The 15,282-nt window shown below is 41.8% G+C and overlaps 1 protein-coding gene across 1 annotated transcript in view; it reads left to right on the forward strand.

The window, feature by feature from the left end:
• Positions 1 to 9,098: 9,098 nt before the first annotated feature.
• The window catches only part of AMER3 (APC membrane recruitment protein 3), a 38,637-nt gene continuing 32,453 nt past the window's right edge, over positions 9,099 to 15,282 (forward strand). The window contains exon 1 of the mRNA XM_062582879.1: positions 9,099 to 9,141. The gene's annotated coding sequence lies outside the window, so the exon portion shown is untranslated. The remainder of the gene's footprint in view (positions 9,142 to 15,282) is intronic.

Raw genomic sequence — 15,282 nt, forward strand, 5'->3', positions numbered from 1 at the left:
AACAAAGGTTTTTTCCTACTGATACACAAAAACAGCTGATATATAAATTGTTCAAGCACTAACTCAGTCTACTTTCATGCGACCTTGTAACCTGTCCTTGATTAATTACTTTTGGTGCCCAAGATGTCTACTTTGCTGCTTTTTTGATTTTTAGTAAAAGCAAGTTTCTTTTCAGGCCTTTTTCACAGTGAACAGTCAGACAGGGTCCCTCTCTGCTAACTTGCCACTGGGTTTCATGAAACTTAAAAAAAAGGGTAATATTTTCTGAGAGCTCTATCACTGTCTTGAGTTTGGATGAACTGGGTTGACACGTAAAAGTTTTTCAAAGGCAGGGACAAGAAGGCAGACACAGACAATACGTTCACATAAATATAATGTCATGGAAAATCAAACTAAAAAAAGTTACGGTATTCTTATATATTTGCTTATTAAAAACCCTACACTGGGGACTGCCAATTATTTCATTCCATGAAAGCTGATTTTGGATATTTATTTTTTGTTTAACAAGAAGCAAGTTAAAGCCTAGTTATATCAAATGTATGAAATAAGAATATGCAGTGAGTAAAGGGTAATTTAGAGTGCTCTCTAACCAACCAGCATATCTCTTATCAGCACAATACTCAATATATTAATACAAATCACGTCAAATTCCACCCACAGAAGAAAAAAAAAAAAAAACAAACCAAAGAATTAATGGGAGCAATAAATCCTCACATTTTCCTGAACGTTTTTTCTATCTAGAAATATTTCAAATGCCTATTAAACCAGAGCTATTCTTCCTATTTCCTTCTGATTACACTTTTCTTCTCCTTGCTCACTGTAGGAGGTGCAGTATATACAGTGGCCACAAGCTGGGGAGGAGACAGCAGAGACCTTGAGCTGCTCTGGGGCCCGTCTGCAGCCTTTTTGCTGGAGCAGCGGCCCTGGCAGCTCACGCATCCCGCAGAGGCCTGGCTGCAGAAGCCGCACTGTGCTGCCCCTCCCCTGCCCTCTGTCCGGCCTCATCACCTCGCAGCCCGGCTGTCCCGGAGCGAGTTACCCTCAGCTCTGTATAGGGCTGCTGCAGCAGTGGGGACCCCCGGGCTGTCCCACGCGGTGCAGCACGAGAGACCCAGCCGCTTTTCCTGCATGAGATAATCTATTGCTGGGGTCTAAAAAGCCGTGTCGCTAAGCCTATTTTCTTCAGCAGTGAATTTGGTCTCCTTCTCCTTACCAAAAGAGCTGATGATTGCCGTAGTCTGACAGGCATATCATCTCCATGGAAGGCTTTTGTCCTCCCTATGAAGAGCCAAAGATGAGAATTATGAAATAAAATACACATTCCTGATCCCCTCAGACCAGAACTTTGAATGCTGAATTGAGGTGACAAGCTAGCACCGTATTAATCCGAAATAAGCTAAGACATTTCAGGTGGCAACAGCAGCACACATCCAGCAGAGTAGCCAAAATAGTCACAACTTTAAATACACATTTAAGTGTTGAAGAAAGATCCCTACAGGACAGGGAAAATAACAATAGTACTACGAGAGAATCTGGGAGCGCTGTGCACACACATTTATCTGGGAGCTGCTGCTGAGAATGCAGGTGGTCCCTGCCCACCCGGCTGCCCCGCTCCTCCTCTCCCCTCGCCACGGCCCGCCGGCAGCAGCACTTGTTGGAGGAGGACCACAGAGCTAGCCTCTTCCCTAACTCTTCCTCTTAGGCAGATGTTTCAACCACCAGCAACCTCTTGTTTATCCACGAGCAGCCTATGAAGTGAGGAAACCCCCTCATCCTTGATGGAGAGGCACCAAAGCTGTTCAGGCAGTTTGAAGTGTCAGGTGCTGCGGGTGGCTGCTCCCAGAGCCAGACTGGCTGCAGGGAGACAGCCACTGCTTCAGCGCCAGCCCCAGTGTCTCCGCGTCACCATACTGGCAGCACGAGCACGGCAGTGCAGAGACCCCAGAACCTATGGGCAGCACACTTACCCGCTCAGCCTGCTGAAGTGACTCTGCCAATGGATCCAGACTTGGTCCACACAGAGCTGCCACGTTTCTCTGCATATTACCTAGGGTTTTTTCCATTAACTAGGGTATCTCAGCCCTTAGGGCTGTTAGGTAATTTCTCGTTACTGGGGCCACGTCTGGAGCTGGCTCCCCTGAGGCTGATCCATGCCGACATGGGGCAAACGCCAAATAGGAAGCAGCAGCAGGGCAGAGAACTGCCTGCCTCCAGCCACACCACGCAGTAAGAGCACCCCGGGACCGAGGCGCAGGTGTCCTTCACAGACCTGCGCCCTGCGGAGTGCAAGGAGAGGCAGCAACAGCTCTTGTACGCAGACCTGCAGCAACAAATGAAGAAATGAAGGTCCCCTCTCCCAGTGCCATTTACACGGCACTTCTGTGACAGCACACAGCTACGTGTCAATCCAGGCTTTATTCCTGATGGGACAATCCTTTTAACGAGCTGAGGAAGAAGTTAACTCATTCTGTGGCTGGCTTCCGTCCATTCTGGGATACCCCTCCCGGTTATGTCAGGTCCTAAGAGACACGGCTCTTGGGAACACCGCCGGGCTCCCAGTTACTTCCTCTGTAGCTAGGGCAGTGCTGCCAGCGGCACCGCTCCCTTCATCTGCCTTCACACCCCTCCTCACTCAAGCTCTGTAAACCTTCCAGTCTCCTGTTGCTTTTCTTCACAATAAAAACTCACCGTGTAAAGGCTTTTGAAGCATCTTAAGGTGTCTGTTTTTTAAAAAGCTTTGTGCTCCCTTTAAGGTATTTCAAACTAGGTACCTAGAAACAGAGGTGTTCAGACATCACTAGTCCTCTTCAGAAGCGCAAGCTGCAGTAGTGTCTCTGTAGGGCAAGAAATTGCCAATCCTGTATTTAAAGTTCAAGAAACCTTAATAACCGCTCTGCCAGAAATCAAACAGCTGGGGAGCGATCGTTTTGTTCCAGAGCTATGGTAATAGCCAAAGCGATGAAAGGAAAGGATAAAGGGTAAAGAGAATAGTGCTCAGCAAATCACCTCACTTCAAATGGACTGCTGTATTTTAAAACCTTACGGTAATTAATGTAGCTGCAACCCAAACGGTGACCTTGGCTTCATCAATACTCATGATACATTAATGAAGCACCTCTTCAGAAGCTTACTTCTTTCAGATTTACTGCTTTATTTACAGCAATTGCAAAAATATATTAACAATCATATCTCCCTACGATAACAGTGTTACTTTTAATGCAACACTTCTAACACAAACATCATTTAATGACTTCAAGGAGCCTGGTCAGAAGTTTCACCTTCCAGTTACCGTGGCAGATGAAGCAGCAGTGGGCCGTAAGCTTCCACTGTTATCCACTACCACGTAATGCACAGCAGGTGGGGAAAACAAAAGAAACAAACACCGCCAAACATTATCTCTCGGTGCTAGAAAGCTGCATTCAAAAGCTAGTGTTTTAGTCTCTCCTAAGAGATATAACTTACTGGTTTACAATCAGATTTGGCTGAGACATATTGACTGCATATTAATTAATTGTTGCATATTAATCCAACACAGCTTTGTTTCGAAAATGTATTTTTGATTGAGTAAATCACTGCTGGTGATTTCAAAGGCTTCATTCTCATCCATCTTCCTTTTGTTTGCTTGTTTTTAAAGACAGACTGGCAGACAAGTGAGATTTTATGGAAAGCAGAGAATCTACTTGTCACAGTTGCCAGGCTGGCTGTAGTGCTGTTTTGCTTGAGATCTCACCGACTATGCACTCAGCCAAGAGCTTTCTTCTCCCAGAACAGAATTTGTGATTTGGTTGAAGGTCCTCATACCACCAAGCAGGACTCCTTTGCAAGATCCTCTGGCATGTGTGCAGTATCTGCACTGTGACTAAGCCAGCATCTCTGTGCAACGCAGTTTTTCACACAATAAAAGCATACAGTGAAAGACAAAAGTAGGTAGAAGCAGCCTGTCCAGCTCACAACATTAGTATCTATATCCCCCTGTCTGTGCATGTACATCTGAGTTTGCTAGGTTTTTGCTGTCACCCTCAGTAGCCCTTATCTAATTACTCACTTCTCCCTTATCTGGGTCTTGTTGGTTTTAGTCCCTCCTTTGATCCCAGCTTTAGCGTTTGAAAGACTATCCTATTAGAGCCACTGAAATAGTTTCTCCCCCACTGATGGCCTCAACTCTGTTATTTGAAGCTGTGTATCTAAGGCTGCCTCATCTGTATGTTTCCTGCTTGAGTTTTAGCAAGGCCTTCAGAGCACTTAATTGTGTGTAACTAGGTAGGGAGCAATACAAAATTAAGCAGGGAAACCAAGTCACATGAAACAGTCATTAAAAATTCCTATAACCTTCTCTCAAGTCATCACATTAGCATCTTGTACAGTGGAAGCAGAGAAAATTTTGTTCATAGGTTGTACTAGGATGTCTGTGGAACAGTGCATTTTGCTCTCCTCTAGGCTAAATGATTGCTTTGCCTTTGAGACAGGGTGTCTGTAAAGGATGGCAGCAGTTCAGTAAAACTATTGCATTGTTTTTTAAAGATGGGGTGGACATAATACAATATTAAAGTAAGTTTTATATAAAGAATGAATTGTAAATGTTGTTTAACCTACAGTGGTGGCAACATTTCAGATAAAAAAATAAATTTACTACTTTCTGCAGGGCTCAGGGCTAAAAGAGTAAAATTTATTCAAGAGCATTATCTGCTCTGGTTTCAGAGAACAGATGCAGGTAAACTTATCCATAAACTCCTCTTTCCATCATGCTTACATTCCACTATATAGGAATATATGCCCACATATATACACTAATAATTGTAGTGTAACTAGAACTATCATCTGGATGGATATCTATGCTACACAGGCACATCTGGAATGGAAAATCTTCTAAACATGTGCCTTGAATATTTGTACCTAATCGTTTCTAAAGCTGTGTCCCCGAGGTGTCATGTCCCTCCAATGTATTAACTTTGTACTGTATGGATTTGGGGTTGGTGAAAGAATTCTGTTCTGGAGTAGTTCTTCATAGTATATAAAGCAGCTCATTTTCACCCACTGATTTTGTAAGCAAGCATTTATTATCTGATAGTCTTTTGCTTAAAGTGTAAAGCTTAATGGCGGCCACTATTCTAAGAAAAGCAGCTAGAAAAATGTCCTCGCCATTTGCTTTTTTCCTCAAAATCTTCTTTTCCATTTATACCAGTGCTTTCCATACCTGTGCTGAGAGGGGCTCTTGCAACCCAACCTATGGGAACAATAGTGCCTCACAGGGAAGACATAGGGACGGGGTATGTTGAGGTAGAGTGTGCTTACCGAAAGCTGTGGAAAAAAGTGCTTTTATTTAATTTGCTAAGCATGGATATTATTAACAATTTTTAATCCTAAATTTTGTAGCAGACATTAGCTCACCAACTAACTGAAAAGAGAGCAGCAATTAACCTAATGCAAGCTCCGGGAAGCAGTCAGCTAAGTAGCAAAGATCGTTCACTTCAACCTAGGGCAGTGTTCTGATAGCGATCTGGAGAGAAAAGGCTCCATATCCCATTACCAAATCTCTACCACATGCAAAACCATGATATACTGATAAGAATGCATGAATAATTCAGTTTAAGCTGATGTTAGCAGAAAACTCAACTGTATTAGGGATTGTTAGACTCTCCATTGGTTCATTGGCAGAAAATAGCTTGGGTCAAATTCATTCTGTAAAGGTAAGTCCTTGGAAAGAAAAAGAATCTCTACAGGATTAAAGAGCCAGCTATATCATTCCATGTGGAGAAGATTTCAGAATAGCACAGCTTTCTTTTCTTTTCTTTTTTTCTTTTTTTTCCTTTCTTTCTTTTTTTTTTCTTTTCTTTTTTCTTTCTTTTCTTTTCTTTTCTTTTTTTTTTTTTTATGAGTAGCTTATGCTAATAGTTGTTCTCCACAGTCTGATGCAAAACACTTGCTACCCACTTTAGTGAGATGCAAGCTTCCAAGTTTTGGCAGACTGGGCCTGCTTCATCCAAAAACTCCCTGGCTGATTTAGGGGCAGCCTCTCTTTCCATATCATCCCTTATGTGGATTTTCCTCTTCCTTTTCCCAGTTCATTCTCATTAGATACCAAGAATTCTTGCTGCCCTTTCCTTGCCACATCACGGACTTGCATGATCTTTAATCCCTCTTTGGTAAAGGGCCCACCTTGTCCTATCCATGCCCTTCATTTACAATTTTCAGCTTCCCCTTTCCTTCCCTTGTCTGCTCCTGATATCCAGAACAATTCTGTATGGGCTGAACTTGATCAGATCACTGAGGCTGATTAGCTTCTACAAGAAGGTATTTATACATAGACAAATAAAGCAAAGCACTGCATGAAAGGGAAGGCCTTCTGAATCAAGCTGATGAACAACCACAGAGAAATAGCCTGAAACGAAGTGACAGTAGAAAAGGATAGATCAGGTAACTGTACCTTGAGAAGTGCTTAGGAGGGAAAAAGGGCTCTATCACAACACTAAAAGCTACTATGACTCAGCTGCTATTCAGTATACTGCACATTTACCAGTGCATGCAATGGGACTGCGATTTAGGCCAATGAACGTGCTTGATGGTTTGCAGTTCCCTTGATGAAAGGAAATACAAGGCCCTAAAGAAGGAGATGTTTGTCCAAATAGGAAACGTAAAACCCCTAAAACCTGGAGATCTCTCATCATAGGAGAAACTTTATCTGAGTCATGATTTCTGGGTATCTCATCCAGGTCTGACAGTGATCTCCTCTAACTCCTCCCATAAAGAAGCCCTTTAGAAGAAGCAGAGACATCTATACAAGAGCTAGCTTAGTCACAGGAGCAGAGTTACACTGTCCTGGACACTGGAGATACAGGAACTACCTAAAACAGCTCCTCCCTGGCCAGATTTTCTCTGCATCTTTGAGAAGACTTGTCTTATTCAACTTGAATCACATATGAAGTAGGCTTTAACTGCACTTCTAAGTGCTCATTATTGTCTTTTCCCTGTCCATGTGCTATATTTGGACACATCTCCTTTGATGTACTTTTACCTTTCAGATCTACATTCCAGGCTTCAGAAACTCAGCTCAGAAATTGTGAGTATACATAATTTTCAGGTCAAAAGCCTAAAACCATGGATTTGCTGAGACATTACCAACACCAGCCAATCAGCCTTGAACTGACACAAAAAGTAATCTCTGATTGACTCTTATGTCTACCATCAGCATTTCTAACAAGCACTAATGTTACTTTGAATAAAGAGGACTTCAAAGTTTTGAAAGGTTCCCTCTTTCCAAAACAGAGCACAGTAAATAGAGGCTCTCAAAGCCAACATCACTGTAGAGCAAGGATTTACCCCTCAAAAACTTAGTTGCCTCATTTGCCCATCATGAAGAAAGGATTCTCCCTATACTTAATAACAGTATTTCATGCAGAATCAAAAACATCAAATCCACTTCTAAGTAATGTAGCTCTTTTCAAGATTGCTCTTAAGCTGCTTGCCAGAGCTACAAGCCTCTTCACCCGTATTTATCCACAGCTTGCTCCTTCCTCCCACCAGTCTTTCAGTGGAGCCACACAAGGGCTTTCTAACTTGGTTCAGGTTGGACTGAATCCTAGGGATTTTCCAAGATATAATTTGCAGTCTCTACAAACAAGGCTTAATGCTTGTAGCTTTAATGGCTGGTATTCAGAGTAGAAGCTCTGTTCTGCCTCCTTTTACACTTTACTAGCTGTCTTCTTTCATTTCTCATCTCCAAGGTTCAGCTAAGACCCACTTGAGAAAGGGATGATGAGATCCTTGTAGCACCTTAAGGCTTTTGTTCCCTTTCTGCTGTCATCTGAGGTAGCACACACAGATCAGCTCTGATGCATCTCTTCTAGTTGTGAGGGAACACGCATCTTTTTGGTTCTCACAGAGCTGGAGGATTTTTTAAATACCTATTTGGGCCACATTGGGCCTGTCTGAACTTGCTCTGCCCCAGTCAGTTTTCTGGCACTTGCCTGATTACTACCTTAAAGCAATAGTGATGTTAGCCCCCCTATCAGAAGGGTAAACTGCCTGCAGGTATACCAGTGTGTACACAGAGTCCTGCTGCATCCCAGAGTACAGGTCTAAAAGGCAGCTCACAATCCAAATGTAGTGGATTAACACACTGCTTTACAATTATACTTTTGCTTTTAAGAGGCTCCCTAGGGTGCCCCAAACAGAGGTGTTTCAATGACCACAAAGGAGAATGCAGGGGAACTGAAAGAGCAAACCAAAAGACTCAGGAGAATTGGTGGGGAGAGACCGTCAAGATACAACCAGGCTAGAACCCCTTCATGAGGAAAGGGCTGATGCAGGGACACCAGCGTTATGCTTTCATGTGCTTAACGCTCTGGTATTTGTGACAGTTACAAATTCATCTCCATAACAAGGAATGATGGTATAGCCTCAGGTTATGACTTCACTGCATACTGAAGCAGAAGTTAGACTGACTGTACAGAGAAATCAATAAATCATGTTTGGTGAAAGCAACATGAGGCAAACACCAGGCATTCTAGCTTTGGGTAGCAGAAATATTCACTCTCTCCCCTTCAGCCAGTTTGCTACCACATGAGATCCCCTCTTACATCAGCATTAACAAAAGCCTTAACAACTGCTTCTTCAAAGGGTGACACAGTTCAACAATCTGAGTATACTGCACAGTGAAACATCTCACCAACCTAGAAATATCTATTAGGGCTGATTTCCTGAATCCTAGTCAGAAACAAAAACCCGGGTGAGAAATGCAAGCATATTGGATGTGACCCTCCCTATTTAATAAGCTCTCACATAGAGATTCACCAAAATGCTGGCTCAGGACTCCCGAGCTTACCTTCTGGGCTTTTTTCCCTTTAGAAATGGAGGCATTTCCATCATACCAAGCAGATGGCTGAAATAAGCATCTTTCCTAAATCAAGCTACGTGTGGAAGCCTGGAATCTATGTAGGGTACGAAAAAGCTACAAGCAGGAGGAATGAGGGGGTGGGGATGAAGGAAGGAGGAGGAGGGAAAGACAGGGGGTGGAGAGTAACAGTGGAGAGCAGCAGTGGTCCAGCCCCTCCGAATCTAAAAAGCATCACAGGAGCCTCCAGATAAAGACCAGCCTCAGCAGCCAGGCTAGGAGTGAGGATTTCTGCTCAGTGATAAAACATGGTGAGTAGGATTTTTGAAATTTGCCTTATTGTTTGCTTTGGTGCAGTGGCATTTCCTTTGCTCTGGCACTCATTGGGACTACAAGGGACTATTACTTTAGGTTGACTGCTCGTTTTTGAAAGAGTGCTTTTTATTTATTTTTCCATATATGGAAAAAGATCAGTATGTACCTGTGTTTGTAAAAATGCACATTCAATTTCCTTTTAAAGCAATATATTACTGAAAATGGCCAAAGCTGGCAAAGGTTAACACTTTGCTGTCTGGTACAACAGGCTGCTGGCCACAACAAGTAATAAATGCACTGTCTCCCTTTCAGGTACACAGCAGGAATTTCTGCTCAGCTGCCTTCCCCTGGCAATAGACTAATGATTTCAATAACTCCCTGTGCAGGAGGAGTTTACACTGCTCTTTCACAAGGTGCAGTACGACTGTTTCAAGCAGTTACATTTCTCTCAGCCTCAGGTATAGAAGAAAACTGAGTGAGGGGTGCAGGGGTTTTGTCAGAGAAGGAGCCACCTTTTGCCGTGGACTCACCCTCCTTCCGCCGCTGCCGCATGCCCGTGGCCCGTACAGGGCTGGCAGAGCACTGGGTGCTGCTCTTCCCTGGGCGATCCCTCCTGTTGGTACACTCCGCGACTGTGTGCTGCAAGTAGAAACGTGGTTAATTTTACTATGAAAATGCCTTAGCTTTACTGAACTGTTGGTAAGGCTTAACTGAAGGTTCAGACTTTGCTATAGCACACTGCTAATAAGATTAAGCATTTAACTCCATATCCTTCTGGTATTCTGCTGCAGAGTGTAAGATTTTACTTTTTGTGCTCAGTGGAATTACGATTTAACAAAAGCAAGCCAATGTGCTTTTTCCTGGTTCTTAGTGAGAAAGCCATTGCCTGACCTAAATGTATATGCAAATAATTAGGCATCCTGGGTGACCCAAGAGGGACAGGTGATTAAAGGGAATGATAAGATACTGCCGGTGATGATAATAAGAGCAGTACTCGAACAAGAGGCATGATCTCAGTGCAGCTTTGTGTGTCACAGGTTTATTTAAAAATAAACATTCTCCTGTTGTGTGAATCATGACCGTCCCTGATTACATCTTCCATCGTTTCCACCCTGTCTTTTTTGTTTCCTAATGGAGATGAGATACTAGCAGAGTAAGCAGTTCACACGAGATGAGCACTGGCTTAAAATCCTCTTTGGTTTCCACTGTAAGAACTTTTATGTTCATTTGCTTACAAGAAACAGTATTACTGTAACTGCAGGCAGAATATCACCACCCTCTAGCAAGGAAGATGATTTGTAATTAAAAATGCAACTAACAGAAGAGAATATATGTTATATCCATCACTATTTGTAAGCATTTCCACTATTAACTTTATCTCCTGAGTTAGAGAGTCAAGATTTGTGAAAGTAAATAAATAGTCTTATTCCCAAAATACCCCTTTCTTTACTGGGAGAAAAAATTCTTTCTTATGCAGTGCTAATTGCTTAGGTCCAAAGCATTAAAAATTAGCACCATCCACTGATTTGAAAAGTAGCCATGTTTCTCAGCTCTTCATGCTTGTTTGTTTATGCATTTTAGCACTTCAGTCTGGTGCGCAGCAAAAATCCTACCAAGGTTAACTAGCCACAGGAAGGGAGCCCTGGAATGCATCCTGGAGTGCTCAGTCCTTCTCCCTTTCCCATTGCACAATTTCTTCATGAAATACTTTAAAACATTTCATTTTAAAGTGCATCCTTTTAAAGCACAATACACATCCAAATGCACGAACCAGATAAATGTTTTTAGGAAATTTAATTATGCTACTATTCCCATTTGGAGAGCAGGGGTAAAATTTTCAGAGGCGACATTGATAACACAGGATCTTAAGTCCTATTGACATGAAGCCACTTCTGAAAAAGGGATTTTGGACTCATTCCAAAACTGTATCTTAAAACATAGAAGCTGTGGGAGTAGAGTTCTTTTTTGTTTTCTACGTACCAAAAACTAACGCAGTACACAGGGTTTGTCAGCTCTTATTTAATACAAGCAAAAGAAGGGAGGCAAAATTAGACTTCAGGTGGGATGCAGAGTTCTGTTTAGCAAGAGAGGAAGGCACATTCTTCACAACATGCCATTTTTTAAGAATGAACTAAATGCAAAGTGAAAAGAGCACTCCTATCTCCTCTACAAAACAACTGCTGTATCCTGATTCTTCTTATCTCCAACAAAGAGACAATTACACACAAATTACACACAAAAAAAGCAAGTAGGAGTAGTCCAAATGAGACAGCTGATAAGGTTTTGGAATAACTGAACCATAATTACAGTATATTTTTCCATACTTAAGCAAAAGCAATTTTGAGCCAAAGCTGCAAAAGCCAGAGAGTTCAGTCTAAATTTCCTCTTTATAATCCCATTTTTTTTCTCTCTCTGCAACATCACTGAAGCAGATACTCTTAATTTCTCAGTGGGTCGATCTTCCTAGAGTTACACCCAAGAGGTCTGGCATTTCAGCTAATGGCAGATTAAACTAAAATATATTTTATCTTTTCTTAGAAGATGAACTAACCAAACCTTTTCCACTGTGAGATAAGCTAAATGACGTTGACAGCAGCCCCAGAAGTCAAAGGAAATCTTCCTCCATTCTTCCAGAAAAGGAAAATCCTACAAAAACTCCCAAATCCCAGCCTAGCAGAAGACTTTGGAGGCTGTGGACAGAGGCAGGTGTGCCTCCCGCTCTTCTCTGACCTGTATGTTGGTGGCAGTATCTAGAGAGCTTGACTTCTTCCTCCACCCACCCTCCTCTTGTGTCCTACTGAATACTCAGCCCAGCTCCAGCACACTCCTGGCCTCCTTGTTTGCTGATCTGGACTTAGGTAGAATTTAGGGCATCTGAATATGGCTCTTATTAACCGGAACACTTAGCTAACTCAATCTAGTTCAGGCCCTCATAACCCAGGACTTTAAACAATTGCTTTGACTATCTGAAAACTGAGTCTCTTCAGCTCACAGGCATGTGCTCACCTTCCTATTTTAATCTTTAATTTACTTTTACTTAAATACAGACTCGGTAAAACCCTTCTACGCTTATGAGAAGGCTGTCAGACACCATGCACAGATGGTGTATATTTGACCATGAAGTACCTCTGCACTTCATGAGCAGTATTATCCAAATCTATGCCAAAATCTTATTTCCATTACACTATAAGGCAGATCTAATTGTCTGCTTAGAAGCTTATAAAAGTCTAAGAGTGGGTAGCAATTATGATCAAGTCTGACAAAAGTGCACTTCACTGTAGATGGAGATTCTAAAGATTTCTGCATTTAGGATCATGGTAAATTACAATTAAACGGTAGCCCAGGAGAAGATTCAGGGATGTTCTCTATCTAAATGCGGTTCCATAAACAATCTTATTGTTGCCAAAAAGGAAATCAAGCAACAAAAATAAGACTAAATCCAGAGCTTGTTGAAAACAGAACAAGACACCCTCAGTAGATTGGCTGCCAGTTTCCAAAAGTTCCTGTTCTTTAGAGTGAATTTGAATTTCAAGATACATTTTCTTTGCAAAAATGGAAATTAGTCCCTCATATACCCTTTATTCCCGTGGAAGAAGAGACATATTTCAAGTTAAATCCAAGAGGAAAATAATTAAAAAGGATCAGAGACAGACATTAGTGTAGCTCAGTGCACAGGTCAAGAAATCCCAGAGAAGATGTACCATTTTATGAACTCCCAGAATCATTTTTCACAGAGTTTTGATTAGCTTTACATAACCACTGGAGGGATAACTTTCCCTTACAGTACTTTAATCTGAATCTAACATCTCTGATATCCTTCTGAGGTTAGTGATACAACCTATGTCCCTGAAGACAGAAGAGAAAAAAATGGTATCATGGTATAGCCCATTACAACCAGCAATGGTAAATATGTTAATAAATATAAAAAAAAGAGAGCTGCATTCTGTAAATATTTCTGTTCTACATTTGGAAAGATGCAGATCATCTGAAGATGAAGAGGAATGCATAGTAGTTGCAAAACAGCATCTGGGATGAGTGTTTTAATAAATCCTCAGCCTCTGGCGACTTGTTCTTAAGAGCCATGAAAGAGTTGGCTGAGGATATCATCCCTATCTTGGTGTTCAAATTTAATGGAGTATGGAATAACGAGGAAGATTCCCAAAGTTGTCCCAGTGTTCAAACAAGATAAGTAGGATGGCATAGTGAAGTAGATATTAGCTAATCTGGCATGAATCCTGGGGGAAAATGAAAAAAAAAAAAAAAAAAAAAAAAAAAGAAAAGAAAAGAAAAGAAAAAGGGATTAAAGAGGTTAAAGAATCAGAATATGAAGATGATGGTCATAGGCAAAGTAAATCTTTTAAAAAACTCCAAACCTTAATTGTTTTCTCATCAGAGGAAACTGAAAAGCAACTGTACACATTTAAATAACTCTAAAAAGTATTTGCCTTTATGTCTTAAAACTGATTTAATTTGAGGGCAAAGGATGGCCCTGTCAGGATGACTGGTAGCAGAGGCAACCATCAGTATGTCTCCCATTAGTATACTATATGTATTCTCAGGACTTAATGTTATTTAGAGCATTTGGGCTCTCATGCTAAATCTGTCTGCCTAACATATAAAAGGAAAGAAAAATTAAAAAGGAAGTAAAACCATGCCTTGCAGTTTCTAGATCCAGTTCTCAAACTGGCAGTCCCTTGTTTTTTCTTATCAAGGTAATACGATCCAGATGAAAGTTTTCTTTTTTCTTAAAATTATCTACTGAAGTCCTGAATTCTTAGCTTTATGAAGTTTCATGCTTGATTAATAAACAAACCCACCCCTAAAAAGCTTCCTTAGGCAGCAACAGAAAAGATTTATTTCATCCCAAGTACACAATTTCCTACAAAAACAATCCTTGCTTAATACTCAAGACAGGCAGAAACAGCTGCAGGACTTCGAAGAGCTTTTCTCGGTATAGCATTGTTATAGCATTAGCATTTGCCCTGTAACAGCCTGGTAGGGAGCTTCTCAGCTCAGGACTTCCTGCAGGGACTCAGTACCTACTTCTTCAACTGCAAGGGACTAAGTTGTCAGACACTTAATTTTGGGGATATTAACAGTTGGTATAAAATCTTGTGGTGGCTGTTTCTGACCATTTTTCTGGCTCTCTTGGAGTTCTGCACAGTAAACTTCTCCTAAATCACATTGTGCTTTTCAGCAAAGGAATGTAATCATGTCCCAGTGACCTATTTCTAAATATGCAAAACAGGTTTCCTGCAGCATCGGTGAACTCCAGATATCTGACAGTGTAGTAAAATGTTTACTGGCTTTCATTAAGGTTGATCTGCAATACTATCATGCAGCCCCAAATGCAAGTAAACGTGCCAACACCGCAGTCATATTGATAGACCCCTCATCTATCACCACCCACCATGTTTTCCATAGCACCCATACTCTTAGCCTAGAATAGTCACGCTTTCCCCTCAAGTTTTCTATCGTTTCTCATTGAGCTACATTGTGTGGTAAACATTGCTGATCACCTGCCGTTTTGCCGCTTCCCTGAGAAACAGGCTGTCACTGATCTGCCTGCGGGAGCAGTGCTGTGAGTAAGAGAACCCCAGGTACACAGACCTTTATCTTCTTGTGGGGTGTTGCTCAGGGTATTGCTCTTTCCAGCAAGCCCTGGCAATCAGAAAACCTCTGGAGGCTATAGACAGAAAGCTGTATTTTAAAGGTCAAAGACGAGACCTGGTGCTGAAGTTAAAATCCTGCTTGCTGAGATCACTCTTAGATCATTCTAGGGAGTCATGGTAGTTTTTCATTCTGTCCGCGTTGTTACACAGGGTTCGTTAAAGAGTGTTAGATACAGTGCTGCGTTGCTTGTGTGTTTCAGCGTTCAGAGGCTCTAGGTGGTCTGGGTTATGTCCAAACAAGGCAAAACAAGTTAAATCACAAACTGAGGTGTCCTTTAAGAAAGAACTGAGCGCATTCTTTCAAGAACAGCACTTGGAGTTTTAACCCTGCTTCCCATTCAGCAAGAAATGGCTTTCTCTAACGCCAGCAAGCGCCTGGTCGTCCCTCACCTGTGTTTATATAACTCCATTGATGTACTCGTGATTCAAGTCGACATAAGGCAGGAAAGAATCAGATGTTGTGTG

The sequence above is a fragment of the Rhea pennata genome, chromosome 9 (genome assembly GCF_028389875.1).
Source record: "Rhea pennata isolate bPtePen1 chromosome 9, bPtePen1.pri, whole genome shotgun sequence".
NCBI lineage: Eukaryota > Metazoa > Chordata > Aves > Rheiformes > Rheidae > Rhea > Rhea pennata.